The sequence below is a fragment of the Pleuronectes platessa genome, chromosome 2 (genome assembly GCF_947347685.1).
Source record: "Pleuronectes platessa chromosome 2, fPlePla1.1, whole genome shotgun sequence".
NCBI lineage: Eukaryota > Metazoa > Chordata > Actinopteri > Pleuronectiformes > Pleuronectidae > Pleuronectes > Pleuronectes platessa.
Genome location: NC_070627.1, coordinates 15,951,736 through 15,965,767, shown reverse-complemented (window position 1 = coordinate 15,965,767; position 14,032 = coordinate 15,951,736).

Below are 14,032 nucleotides of genomic sequence, written 5' to 3'. Positions count from 1 at the left end.
CAGTGCCTATTAAAAGTATTCATCTATTATTATTCACCATTCATGCTCTTTGTCATTTTACATATTTCATCTTCTACAACTCTGAATGTCGATGTATTATTTCCCATTAATCCGCACACAAATATAAAAGATACAAATATAAGCAATATATTTATCATGTATATTAAGTAAAAAAAGTTGAAGAATGTGGCCAATGTGTGTAACTGCTGCAGCTCAAGTTATACGCCACAAATTCTGGACTGAATTCTCCAGGACACTGATGTTATTTTCTCTGTGCTGTCCCTGTTCAGTTGTTCGGGTTCTTTGTCTTATTGGAAAATACTTTTAACATTCAAGTTTTGTGGAACATTAGAGATGCTGTTGTCATGTTATTCACTGCATATCGGAAAAGCAGTTACTGCTACTGCAGCTGGATTTCAGGTCTTCATTCGTCACTACTGTACACTGATGGAGACAGTCCTTTCATTTCAATTTGGCTTACCAGCGCCCACTGCTGGATCAGAGCTGCAGGACATCTTGCTCTCAGACGCTGACAGGTCATCACCACCTGAGCAGGTAGAATGATACAGGATAATACAGACTGTGGTAAGACCTCAGCTGTACCATACATATGCTCCACATGACACCATCAGCTGTTTCTGTAGAAAACAAAGCTCCATCACTCACTGTGCAGTGTACAAGGCAGCTGCTCACTCACATGATAAACCCTAAAAAAAGATGCTGCTGCAGCATTATTCCTCAGCTCTGTCTCTTCTGTCCATTTTGCAAGTGAAAACATTAATGATCAGCATTCTTGTATTTTCTCTGCATATTAATTAGAAATAAAGCTTAATATTGATACTGTGGCCAATGAAATAGAAAAGTAAGAGTCATGGTTAAGAATTAGATTTATTTATATTGAAGGCTATGGAAATTGTTTAAAGATGAGAAATAAAGATTCAGTGAGAGAAAAAGGCTCATCTCTTGGGCGCAGCCTATTGGAGGCGTCTTTAAATAGACTCAAGATGTCTGAACATAGACACAGAGCTGCTATCTATAAAACAACAGAGCCCCCTCCCATTCTGCACCGCCATTACTGTGAAACTGCACAGTCATCCCCTATTGGACTGAATGCCAAAACATGTCATGCTTGTGTAATTTATTACCTGATAAATACATAGCCGGCCTTCATGACATAATTGATAAAATATTACATTTCAAAAGTTTCCAAAAGTGATGCTGATACCAATGTAAAGAAAAGCCACTGACTGAAACAGAGACCGAATGGGCCCATCACAAATACACACATATCCACAGCAGTTACCTGCACCTTGAGTTTTCCTTCTGAGCCAGACCAGCAGACAGACCAGCAGCAGCGTGACAGTGAGAACACACTGGGCTGAGGGGAAGGCCGGGGCCCACATCCTCTCGGGGTCTGATCTGTATTAATAGCTTTGATATCCCAACACTTCATTGTGTAATGAGCGAAAGTGTAAATGCATGGTGGGTAATCAGATACAACATGCCTTAGGATCAGAGTCTGTTGCACTGGGTAGTTGTCCAAGCATCACGTGTAATGTGAATATGAATCAAATTTGGCTGTATAATAAATATTTTGAAATGTATACTCAAAAAAATACGCTAACACCATCTAAGCTGCTTAATTCCTTTACATTTCCTATAACTAAACATAAACCCAAATGAGAAAAAGGTAAAAAGGGTTGCAATGGGTGGAGAAAATAAGAAAACTATGAAACAGTTGTTTGTCATTTCAATTATGGCGTATTTTACTGGACAATGATACTGTTATTTAAATGGGTTCACATTTAAAGCTCAGGTTGATTTATATTTGCAGTTATTAACTACAGGGAAGACTTAGACAGAAGAGACCAAAGTCTAAATAAGCACAGATCAGTCAGTTTATATTAACTTGAAAATTAGAAGATAATAATTAATTACTAATTAAAAGAAAACCAGAGGATTTTTTAAACACTGTCGTGACACTGGATGGACTTTCATAAACTAAAAAGAAACTCAGTGAAGCGCATACCTCCACCAAGGCCCAACAGTTGCCTTGAATTCAATCAAGCTGCACCAAATTTCACACACTCATAGATGTAAGTCCTCCAAACAGTTCTATTTAGAAGAAATTAATATATATATAGTGACATATAAGTAAAAATAGATCGGATTTATGGTGAAAAATCTCAAATGAGCCAAAACAGCTTTTTGGAGAGGACTCTTAAACATATCCACTATAATATCTCCAAATTTGCTCTACTTCACTTTATCAGAATAAAATTTGGTACATTTAATATTCAGTCGTTGCGCCATGGATTCCTGGAGGTTATAGTATTCATCTGCATGATTTAAAGGGTGTATTCAGTCTTAAATTTATTTTGTGTTCCTTCTTCATTTACACTTCTGCTGAAAGTGTTTCCTTTATGTAGATACCAAGATCCTTCATATAGACCCCTGTAATTGTAAAGATATACACATTTCATTTTAAGGCACGTCATTTTCAAGCAGGGGCCTGAGAAAAGGTCCTAATACATTTTAACATCCAGAACTCAAAATGTTCCACAGAGAAACAAACAGGGTACAGGAGCGCACAGAAACAATCGTATCATGATATTGAGAGAGGACTTTAAAAAAAAAAATCCTTTTGTCACAGACACACACACAGTCTCAGGTGATGGTTGTGGTCTGGCTCTTTGTGTAGACTCCTTCCAACACATGCGTAGCCACCCCTGGTGGGGGGGGAGACCAGCTCTCTCCCGAGGCAAACCCCGATCGATACCAGCATTTCCAGGTAATCCCACCCCCCTTTCTTCCCTGCACAGTGTTAACATTCACACAGCCTGTAATAAACCACATGGATCAATACAACAACAGTTCCAAACAAAACACTTCCACCTCACTATCCACTGTGGATATTGTTACAATCTGATCGCTCACATTCTGCAATAATCTGATTCACAGCGGGCGGTAAGTAATTAGACCACACCAAGTAGAGGAAGATTGGGGTCGTTCTGCAGGGACAGGTTGACCGGTTACACAATTCTCACGGATTGCACAATGGTTTTCATGTATAATTTCAATTTGAATCTGACAGTCAGAAATATGAGGCGGCCTAATAAACAAATAAAAAATGTTCCACTTCTTATTTCACTTATTTCTTCCCTTCTTTCTTTCTTAACACTCTCTACAGTCTGTATCTCTCTTTCAACCTATGAAACAATTTGTTTCTACATATATTTATCTAGTCAACATGTTCAAAAGGGGCTTAATTCCCCATTTTTTATTATTATTAGTCATTTATTTCACATATTCTCACACCCCAGTAGAGACGCAGGCTGTAGCTCGAACAGATAATTGTGACTGAGAATCTTGGAAACTACAACAGTAAGTCAGAGTGATCATATTCAGGACTCTTTTAAATTGAAAAAACAAATAATGAATCGATTAGTTTATTGTTTCTAGTAATCCACCACTTGTTTAAGTATGTATTAAAAATAAAAAGACCACAAAAACCCTGGTTCTAGCTTGATTTTTAGTCTTATAATAATAAGTCTTTAATAATAAATGAATGGAGACAGCCTTTTCAGATTAATGAGAAACAGTTTGTATTATTTACATGAGATTAAACCACTGTGTTATTCTTTATATACTCAACTATATCTCTTAACTACATTACAGTATGATTTCTGTACTCTGCTGCTCTCTCTCTCTCTCTCTCTCTCTCTCTCTCTCTCTCTCTCTCTCTCTCTCTCTCTCTCTCTCTCTCTCTCTCTCTCTCTCTCTCTCTCTCTCAGATTGAAAACCCTCACTGAACCCTTCACCGTCAGCTCTCAGTCAGCCAACAGGTGGCAGCAGCATCTGCCCCTGTGTTTATCAGTGCTGGAGCCGCACATGCAGAGCCTGGCTAATCAATCATGCACTGAAAGTGTCAGTGCAAATTTTGTTGGATTTTATTGCAGTTTAATCAGCTCAATGAATGTTTTAATAGGCTGATATTTTAGAAAGCGGATAGCAACGCAGTGATAAATTGTGTGGGGGTGAGGTGGCCCCCCTCACTGACAAACCCCCACCCCTCTTCCATCTCTTATTTTTCGCTCCAGAGAATCACTAATGTAGACCTACACAGCAATTTGCCCACTTACTGTTGCAGGGGTATTGGTCTTGTGTACTGAGATGATCCATATTCATTTTAGAACAAACAAACTAATCTGTAATTGGCCCAACGAGACAATAAGTGTGTTTTTATCAGATTAGTAAACTGCAAGTCCAACTTTTCAGATTTTTTTATCTCCTCCTTCAAGACCTTCCATGAATTCATCAGACTGGACCGGTGGGCTCCACCTTACACTCTCAGGCCTCCTACACCATTTAACATGTCTTTACCCCCTCCTCCTCTCCCTGAGGATTGCTCTATTTCTCCATTTGTCATCCCCCATCCCTCTTCCCCATTATGTACATATCTTAATCGGCCCATTTTCCTCCCCTCCTCCATTTCATCCATACCATGCTTTTTTTCATAGATGCTTCTTTGACCTTCAGCTCCCTGGCTTCATTAGTCTCACCAATTTATGCATTTCCTCCCTGTTTTCATGACCATAAGGTGGTTTTAGAATGCAAAATCAACATGCTGTGACATTTTGGGTACAAATTCCCCCCCTAAAACCTGTACTCCCCTCAGCCTGTGTCTTTTGTAAACTGATGCCATCTGCCATCGTGAACATGTGTGTGATGTGTGGTATGACTCCTCTGATAAGGACATGGATGAGAGTATGGAGGAGGCTGGGGCTGTAATTAAAGGAGGAAGGGTCTCTGTGAATAAATAAAGAGGGAGGGGAGGTAAAGCGGTGGCTATCTGCAGCTGGAACGATAAATCAACCTGCCCCTTTTAACCGCCCTCAACAGAATATCACAATACAGCATTCAGCCCCCCTCTTTGCAAAAGCAATTCCGTCATGTCTTGTTAGCTCATTCGTCTTCATCACCGCCAGGGGGAGGTTCAGACCCCCTCCTCAACCCCCAACCTCACCTCCAGCACCCCCCCCCCCTCCTTTACCCCAGTGCCAAGCACCATTGATCAAAGCAGAACCAGCTCCGTGCATCAGCATGGGCGTCATATTATTCTCACACACACACACACACACACACACACACACACACACACACACACACACACACACACACACACACACACACACACACACACACACACATACACACACACACACACAGAAGTGGCTACAGGAGTAAAACTAATCCAGCTCGTCCATGCAGATCTGGATCGCACAGTAATGTTGTAATGAACGCGTGGGTTAACACACACGGTGCGCTAATGACATTCAGGGCCAATTAAGGGATGACTAATTAATGAGACATTTCCTATAAGGCTTATTGATGTGTTAATCTGAAAACACATAAATCCCGGTCTTAATTTTACTGCCATCAGATAATAAGATATTCCTTGTTATATACCTGCTGATTTGACGATTCACGAGAAATGCTGTTTTGCTTAAAGGAAACATAGCATCACTGTTGGGCCTCTACATGATGATATTATTATAACATTTTAGCAGGGGCTGTCGAGAGTGGACAGGATATAATTTTCCTCGTCTCCACGATGAAACTGGGAACTTGCAGATCATGTTTGCTTCTTTCAACTCGACGGCTGCCCTGCAGCTACTAGGTTTGATATGAGGACTGCGTATGGACAATAGCTTCAGGCTGACAGCTACATGTCAGCAGTGCATGTATTACAAACATGTGAAACAGCCTGACACTCGAGATTTGATGGTTTTTATTGATGTTTGCTACATTGTTTCACAATCCTCCCTGTTAATAGTCAGGGGGGTTAATATGGATACGTTCAGATCAGTATTTGTAAGTATTTTGAGTCCCTGGTGGAGGTGGAGATATTAAGAGGTGATAATAGGAAAGTATCAAAGTGAGGCTGAAGACTGAAGATTTACTGGGAGAAATGTACATTACTGTTGTACTGATACTTTTACTAAAAACTGAATGACGTCGGTATTTCTAGCCATCTGAGAATTTACCTTTCATCAAGGAGAACTTTCACACCGCTAGTAATTTTTACAAAGACTACGGTTTACATCATATGTTATTCTAATACTATATTGAGATCTAAACAAATTTTTTTTCAAGCTATGACAGTTCAGCCGTTATCTACAATTGCAGAATATGTCTCTGAGGTCAGAACCGGCTGCCATAGAGGGGTTTGATCTGTATGCTTTGTCATTAACAGTTTGTTGGCAATGGAGAGTAATACTAATGCAGATAAACTATGGATGCACTGGCTGGCACACAACAAAGAGAGGCAAGCTGAGACATCCTCGCTGCTCGGATCTTTTGCCACCGGCTACAAAGCATTAAAACCTCTGGAAATGTCTCCTTTACTCAACAACACAACACAGGAGGCATGTCTCAAATGAACACAGCTACTGCGCTCGGACTCACCAGGCTGACTTTAATGACTGTTTAGTCATTAGTATTTTCATCATAAACCTCATTCAGTTAGTTTTTTAGCCTGTGCATGTGTTGGTAATTGAAAGTACTGACAATTTCAGCAACTCCTCCTATATCAGTGACCCTATAGATGGTTTGGCGCTGCCGTCTGATACCGATCTCGGAGCCCATCAGCTATCACCTGATGATAAATCAGAGTCCGGGGGCAACAGTCAATATTTTGGGGCTACCGGTGTAGACAGCTTATACCCGGGCCAAGACTCCATCTTCTGTTGGATGTACACAGTTTACAGTCCGACTAGTTCCTCTTATTACACATAGTTTCTTGACATTAAACACAAACAGTGATACTTTTGTAGATGTTTTTACTTCCAGAGAATATTTTGACTAATCTCTATTAAAAGAATGTTTACCGGCTTAAATGGGATGGAATGCAAACCCAGATTCTGTCTATTCACATGTAGAATCTATTTAGACTCATAAGCGTACTGGACGTCTGTTGTCACCATTACATTGACAAATATTAACAATCATCTAGTTTGTTTGAACAAAACTTTCAAGGGTGCTAAATCACATTAAGCAACAACACTGAGCCTCATTCACCTGATCGATAAGCAGATGTTAGATGGGAGATTAGCCTAATGAATGCTAAGCATATTGTCTCAACACACACACACACAAACACACACACACACAGCAACGTCATGTTCCAAATAATCTGCGACAACCACAAAAACACGTTCACACACTGTTAAAATGTTATTATTTGAAACATTTCAAACAAGTTGCTGTTTTATGTTTTTAAATGATGTATATGTTTGTTTTGTCCACCGGGGACCAATAAAGTTGATTCAAATTTGAGTTACTAAAAGAAAAACCTGTTGTCACATGTTGTGAGGTCCTTCGATGTCAAAGGACATCATGTTGTTAGGTCCTTTGAGAGGCAGATATTTTAATGGAAAGGAGAGTTTTGATGGAAAGGACTCAGTTCACCTTTGATGGTTGGAGAGATACCCACAAGCAAGTAGTCTCTGGATTACAAATGGATTCTCAGCTGCTCGTTACTGACCTGCAAATACTGGACATCATGTCATCGTGGAGAACTCTAGAAGACTCTTCTGCTGCCTCAGGTAAGACTCTGAAAACAGAGCAGCCATGCTAGCAGAAGAAGCTTTTGTACAACATCAGCTTGTGTGTCACTTTCTGCACTGACTTCATGCCCAAGACAGATCAACTCATTGTTTGTGACCTGAGGCCAATGAGGTTTTATCTTCAGCATCAACATTATCTTGTCTGATCTGTTTACTGAAAAAATAAATAACTTAAGTCATCAGGAAATCAACACAATGTCGGTCAAATTTTTAGTCTTCACATGGTCTTAAAATGACAACTAGAGAAATGCAAAGACATGTGACTCCTGTTGTGCGTTATTTCATATTGTGTTGTCTGAATGAATCTCTCACACTGAAAACACCCACGTCACATATTCTGTCTCCACTATCTCTCTCCACAGTTTCACTGACAGCACCTGACGCTCAGGACTGCCTCACAATCCACAGCAGCTGTTCTTCCTATTCGGTCCTGGACTTTTTAGGGGAAGGCGGCTTCGGAACAATCGTCTCGTCCATGAACCTCAGGACCAGAGAGATTGTGGCTTTGAAAATCATGAAGGACACCGGGTCCGCCCGGGAGGCTGAGCATGAGGCAGGATACTGAAGTCTTGGTTTATATTCCTGTGCTCAGGTGTTGTCTGCTCCATCAGAGCCTGTTGCTGCTCACAAACTGTTGATAGTGTTGTCTTATCACGTCTCCTCTTCTCTCTTCAGGCAAACATGCTGAAAGTCATCAGTGAACTGGATGCTGATCTCAACAACATGGTCAAGTTCCATGAAGTATTCCAGCACCTGGGTCAGACCTGTTTGGTGTTTGAGCGGCTGGACATAAGTCTCTATGACCTGCTAAAGCAGCGAGAGTGGGAGCACCATCCTCTTCATGAGATCCGCCCAGTTGCCAAGCAGGTATGTAGCAGCAATCAATGCATTATGAAATCAGAACTCCTCTGTTAGAGATCCCCGAAACCTAAACCCAACACCCAACAATAGCACATTGAAGAAATAATTCTAAATGTTGTGTATTCTTTGTATCCCTGCAGCTCTTTGTGGCCTTAGATGCCCTGAATGGTCTCTGGGTCCTGCACACGGACATAAAACCAGACAACGTTATGTTCGTGAACATGAAGGATCAGCCACTCAGGGTGAAGTTAATTGACTTTGGCTTAGCCATGATGACGTCCAAAGTCCGGCGGGGGATGAAGATCCAGCCGTGTGGGTACAGGTGAGTTCATCCTGCACAGCATCTGTTAAGCAACGTTATTTTCTCTGCCCTGAAATGTTCCAACAGATTTTTCATCTGTGGCTCATGTCTCTCCTTCTCAGGGCTCCAGAGATCTCTCTGGGTCTTCCATTCTCCGAGGCCGTCGATGTGTGGGGGATCAGGTGCGTACTGGCGTTCCTGTACCTGGCTCGAAACCCGTTCACCTTTAAGTGCGAATATCAAATGGTATTTATCACATAACCAATTGGATTTTTTATTCATATTCATAGAAAATGCAAGTGGATGTGATTCTCATGATGTGTATTCTGTCTGCAGATGAAGGACATGGTGACAGTGCTGGGCCTGCCGCAGCACCACCTGCTCGATGCTGGCTGGTACAGCGAGCAGTTCTTCATCGAAGAGGAGGGTGAAGACAGTCCATCATGGAGACTGATGGTAGAGTAAACATGTTCTTGTATGTTTGAGAATTTTAATGGAGCATGTTTAAATCATACTTCCTTGTTCTCATCTTTATTTATTTTTGTTCCTTCAGACTGCAGACGAATACAATGCTGTTAATAACGTGAAAACAGAGGAAAAGGAGAGCTTCATCCGGCAGCTGAACTCCCTGAACGGCCTGATTCATGTGAGTACTCACTCAAGTGTTGAACAAGTAAAGACTGGATCTGCACCAGTTATTTATCTGTCAATCGGGAGCTGGATCATCTGACCTGAAGCCTGTTTTCAAATCCAGATCCATCCAAAATTGGGGGCGGCTGAGATGGAAGACCGCATGGCCTTTGTGTCTCTGCTGGAGGGGCTGCTGCATCTCGACGGGGATGAGAGGCTCTCTCCTCGTCAAGCTCTGAAGCTGCCCTTCATCTCCATGAGCCACCTGAGGGAGGACTTCCACAGCAGAGACTAGTAAGTGCCCACGTGTCCTTTCACACTGGAACTAAACACATCAGGTTGGATGGACCGATGGTTTGAATTAATTGACAGTGACTGATTTACTAATTGATTGTCTTCCTTCATCCAGTCGGACCACCTGCCAAGAAGCAATGAGGGTCTGCCCCACTGAGGACAGCGTCCACTGTTCAACCTCAGACAGCGGCTACTCTGGCTCCATGGACCAAGATTTCTCGGATTCTGTGGAGGCTCTAGACTCCCCAAGTGCCACCAGTGAACTTTCCTGGTGTTCTGACAAGACAATAGTGTCCCACACCATCTGCTTGCCCACCTTAAATGACACCAGTGAGGAACTCTACAAAGGGTCTGACCTGCAGTTCAACTCCAGCGCTACCTGGGTCTGGTCGCCCATCAGATTTTATGACACCATTGAGGAACTCTCCAAAGGGTCTGACCTGAAGAGCAGCCCCAGAGATACCTTGGTCTGGTCGGCCATCAGAGATGATGACACCAGTGAGGAACTCTCCAAAGGGTCTGACCTGCAGATCCACTCCAGCACTACCTGGGTCTGGTCGCCCATTTGAGATTATGACACCAGTGAGGAAGTCTCCAAAGTGTCTGACCTGATGATCAACCCCAGAGATACCTCGGTCTGGTTGACCATCGGAGATGATGACACCAGTGAGGAAGTCTCCAAAGGGTCTGACCTGAAGAGCAACCCCAGAGATACCGCGGTCTGGTCGGCCATCAGAGATGATGACACCAGTGAGGAAGTCTCCAAAGGGTCTGACCTGAAGAGCAACCCCAGAGATACCTCGGCCTGGTCGGCCATCAGAGATGATGTCACCACTGAGGAAGTCTCCAAAGGGTCTGACCTGCAGATCAACCCCAGAGATAACTCGGTCTGGTCGCCCATCAGAGATGAGGACACCAGTTAGGAAGTCTCCAAAGGGTCTGACCTGAAGAGCAACCCCAGAGATACCTCGGTCTGGTCGCCCATCAGAGATGAGGACACCAGTGAGGAACTCTCCAAAGGGTCTGACCTGCAGATCCACTCAAGCGCTACCTCGATCTGGTCGGCCATCAGAGATGATGTCACCACTGAGGAAGTCTCCAAAGGGTCTGACCTGCAGATCGTGACCAGTTATAAAAAAAAGTCGCAAGGGGCATTGTGAAAAACGCTACAGGAAGCCCGCCATTTTCCATTTAGTGGCCATTTTGGCCACATTCTACATTTTTACTTTGAAGTACTTGTCCCAGGGCTTTCATTAGATCAACTTTAAATTGAGATGAGTGTCCTCACAACAAGATGGAGATAAAAACTGATTTAAAGATCGATTTTTCGTCACACCGTATGACCGTGGCGTGATGTCAAAGTTTGATTAAACGCCATCAAAACACGAGATTCTGTATATCGGACACATATTGTCCAATCAAGACCAAACTAGACATGTAAGAGTCCCGGCCTGATGACATCTACACAGAAATTATTACTTGAAATCACAGCGCCCACTGCTGGCTACAGGAAGTGACATGTTTTATACTTTGATGAACTGCTCCTGGCTGCTTTACAATATACAGCTCAAAAGAGCTCAGTCAAGTCATTGGACCATGGTCAGAATTGTGACATTTCCTCAAACCGTGTAAACATTGATGTGCGGAAAAGGATCATCCTTCGCAAAAGAACACGATGTTGTCCTTTCACTACCAAACTTCTTTCACATGATCAGAGTCCAAGCCTGAACAGCTCTATCTGTCAATATTTCCTCATTGTCATAGCGCCACCGACTGATTCGCCATGAAACAGGAAGTACTTTCTAAATCCACTCCTCATTATCCAACCGGCTCCGAACTACTGACCTATGATCACAATTCTGACCTGAATACATCCATATATTTATATTAGTTCAGGGTCAAAGCGCCACCTACTGATCAGTGTGAAAATTAAGTTATGGTAACATTGTCCAATTGACACATAATTGCTCACGCTACATCAGAGCACCTACTTGAACAGATCTGTATATCTGTATGTAATAATAGTGATTGCGCCACCTACTGGAAACAGGAAGTAAGCTTTGTTTTACAACTATCACTCGATTTACATAAAATCTTCAGAGTGTGATGTGCAATTGATAGGGTGGACCGTAATGAGCAATTAGCAGGCAAGAATCGACATCGCGTGACGGACGCAGGAAGTGAAACATTTATCCTTGCCGCGCCAAACGCAGGCAACGCGGAGACGTGCGCTTGGTCATCGATCATTGTATCGAGGGCCCGCCAGTGCTACAATGTAGCCCTATTTTGTAGGTGTTTTTCAATATACATTGAACAAATATTGTTTTAATACTCTTTACTACTTTTTTATACATTTAAAGGTTTAAATTTTTTTAATACTATTTTTACTACATTTTACTAAATTTTAATACTTTTAATATATTATAATGAATTTTATGCCTTGAATAATTGTTGTCTGTTACAGTGTGCAAATAAAATGTATTGATTGTATTTCAGTCCAGTGTCTCATCATTATACAAACAAAGAGTCTCACATCTCAGGATGCGTTTAAACACATTCAGATCTGTATTGTAGCATCGACCACTTGTGATTGGATAACTCAGGATGGATGTTGGTCACCTGGTGTGAGCTGTGACTTAGTGATGCTCAAACCCTTCATCCCCCACACAGTTATTCTCTGGTGTTCTCTCACTCTTACGCCGGGTTCACACCGGACGCTGAAGCGTGGCGTAAGCGCTAATCCCGAGCGGGCCACTTTATATTATTATTATTAGTGCCGGGCAGCGCTAATAATAGCACCCGTTGATCCAGTAGTATTAAAGCATATACTCACTTGTTGCTCCAACATTAATCAACAGCATCCCAACATCTGTCTTTTTTATTATTGTCTTTATACAACATGTTCCGAGGATCATACAACTCACTGTACTTCTCCACTTCAATTATTAATTTAAAGTCATCCATGTTGAAGAACTTCTCCGCTGTTTGCTCTGTTAAATGTCGGGTGTCGAGGGTAAATTACGTATTCTCCACTCAAGCCTATGTGGAGAATACGTAGCCCCCCCCCCCCCCTCCCTCTCTCTCTCTCTCTCTCTCTCTTTTTATCTTTAGGACTGCTTGTGTGGCTGTAGTGGATGGGCAGAGGGGCACATTTAATAATGTGGTTGATAAAAGTGGTAAAATTAAAACTCCTGGACAACAGAAGGTGAATACAAAGTAGGGGATCCATATTTGATCATTTATATCATATAAAATATGTCATCGATATCGTTTAAAATCATTTTTCAGTGTGTTTCCTGGCGCGATATGCTCGCGTCAAGCGAAAAAAATAAACACGGCGCTAGGCAGCCTTGGCTTCAGCATCCGGTGTGACCACCAGAAAGGTTTAACATGGGAGTGGATGGGAGCCAGCTGTTTTTTAAGGCTTGGCGCTGCGCTTACGCCACGCTTTGGCGTCGCTTCCGCGTCCGGTGTGAACCCAACCTTAAGGCCGGCGCATGCTTCTGCAACTGCGTCGGCGGCTTTTCACACAGCTGTGTTGCAGGACTCTTTGTCATTCATGCTTCCCCAAGCTTCCCTAAGCGTTGCACCTCTTACAAAGCAATTACCCGCCAGAACACTAGGCGGAGTAATGTTTTTTGTCGAAGACGACCTTAGAGACGCCTTTTCTTTCTTCTTCGTCGATTGTTTATTTACATAGCCACTGCGGCTCCTCGTAGCCTTTTTCTGGCGGACAAATCCGCCAGTCAGTTACGGGTTATACAAGTGATCATACTATCGGATCTCTTCTGCCAAGTTCTCTTCTATTTGCTCCATATTCGTTCTTCTAAATCTTCCGTGATTTTTGCCGGTATTATGTGGCATGAAACCGGAAACCAGACTCCGGACGGGATGTAAGCAGACCAATCACAAGCCTTGCGGGCTGCGTGAGGCTCACGTCGCTTTGTCGTATTGGGCGACGCACGTAAGAAGAGATACATAAGCACGTAAGGGGTCCGGAAGGGCTCTTGACCTTGTGGGCCCGTGAAAACGCAGAAGCGTGCACCGGCCTTTAGTTTCCAACAACTTATTGAATCTTAGCAGGTCGTCACACTGCAGCCATGAGGCAGAAGCAGATCAAAACCGTGTTCCCCTGAGAAGGAGGAGGCCTTACACACACACACACACACACACACACACACACACACACTCACACACATAGTGGCTGTCTATCAATGCTTCCCCCAGCAACACTGCATCCCAGACATTGGATTGAAAGCTGTCAATCCAGCTGATGAGAGATGACTGAGGGGGTCAGTCATTGCACCCGGGGGCCGTC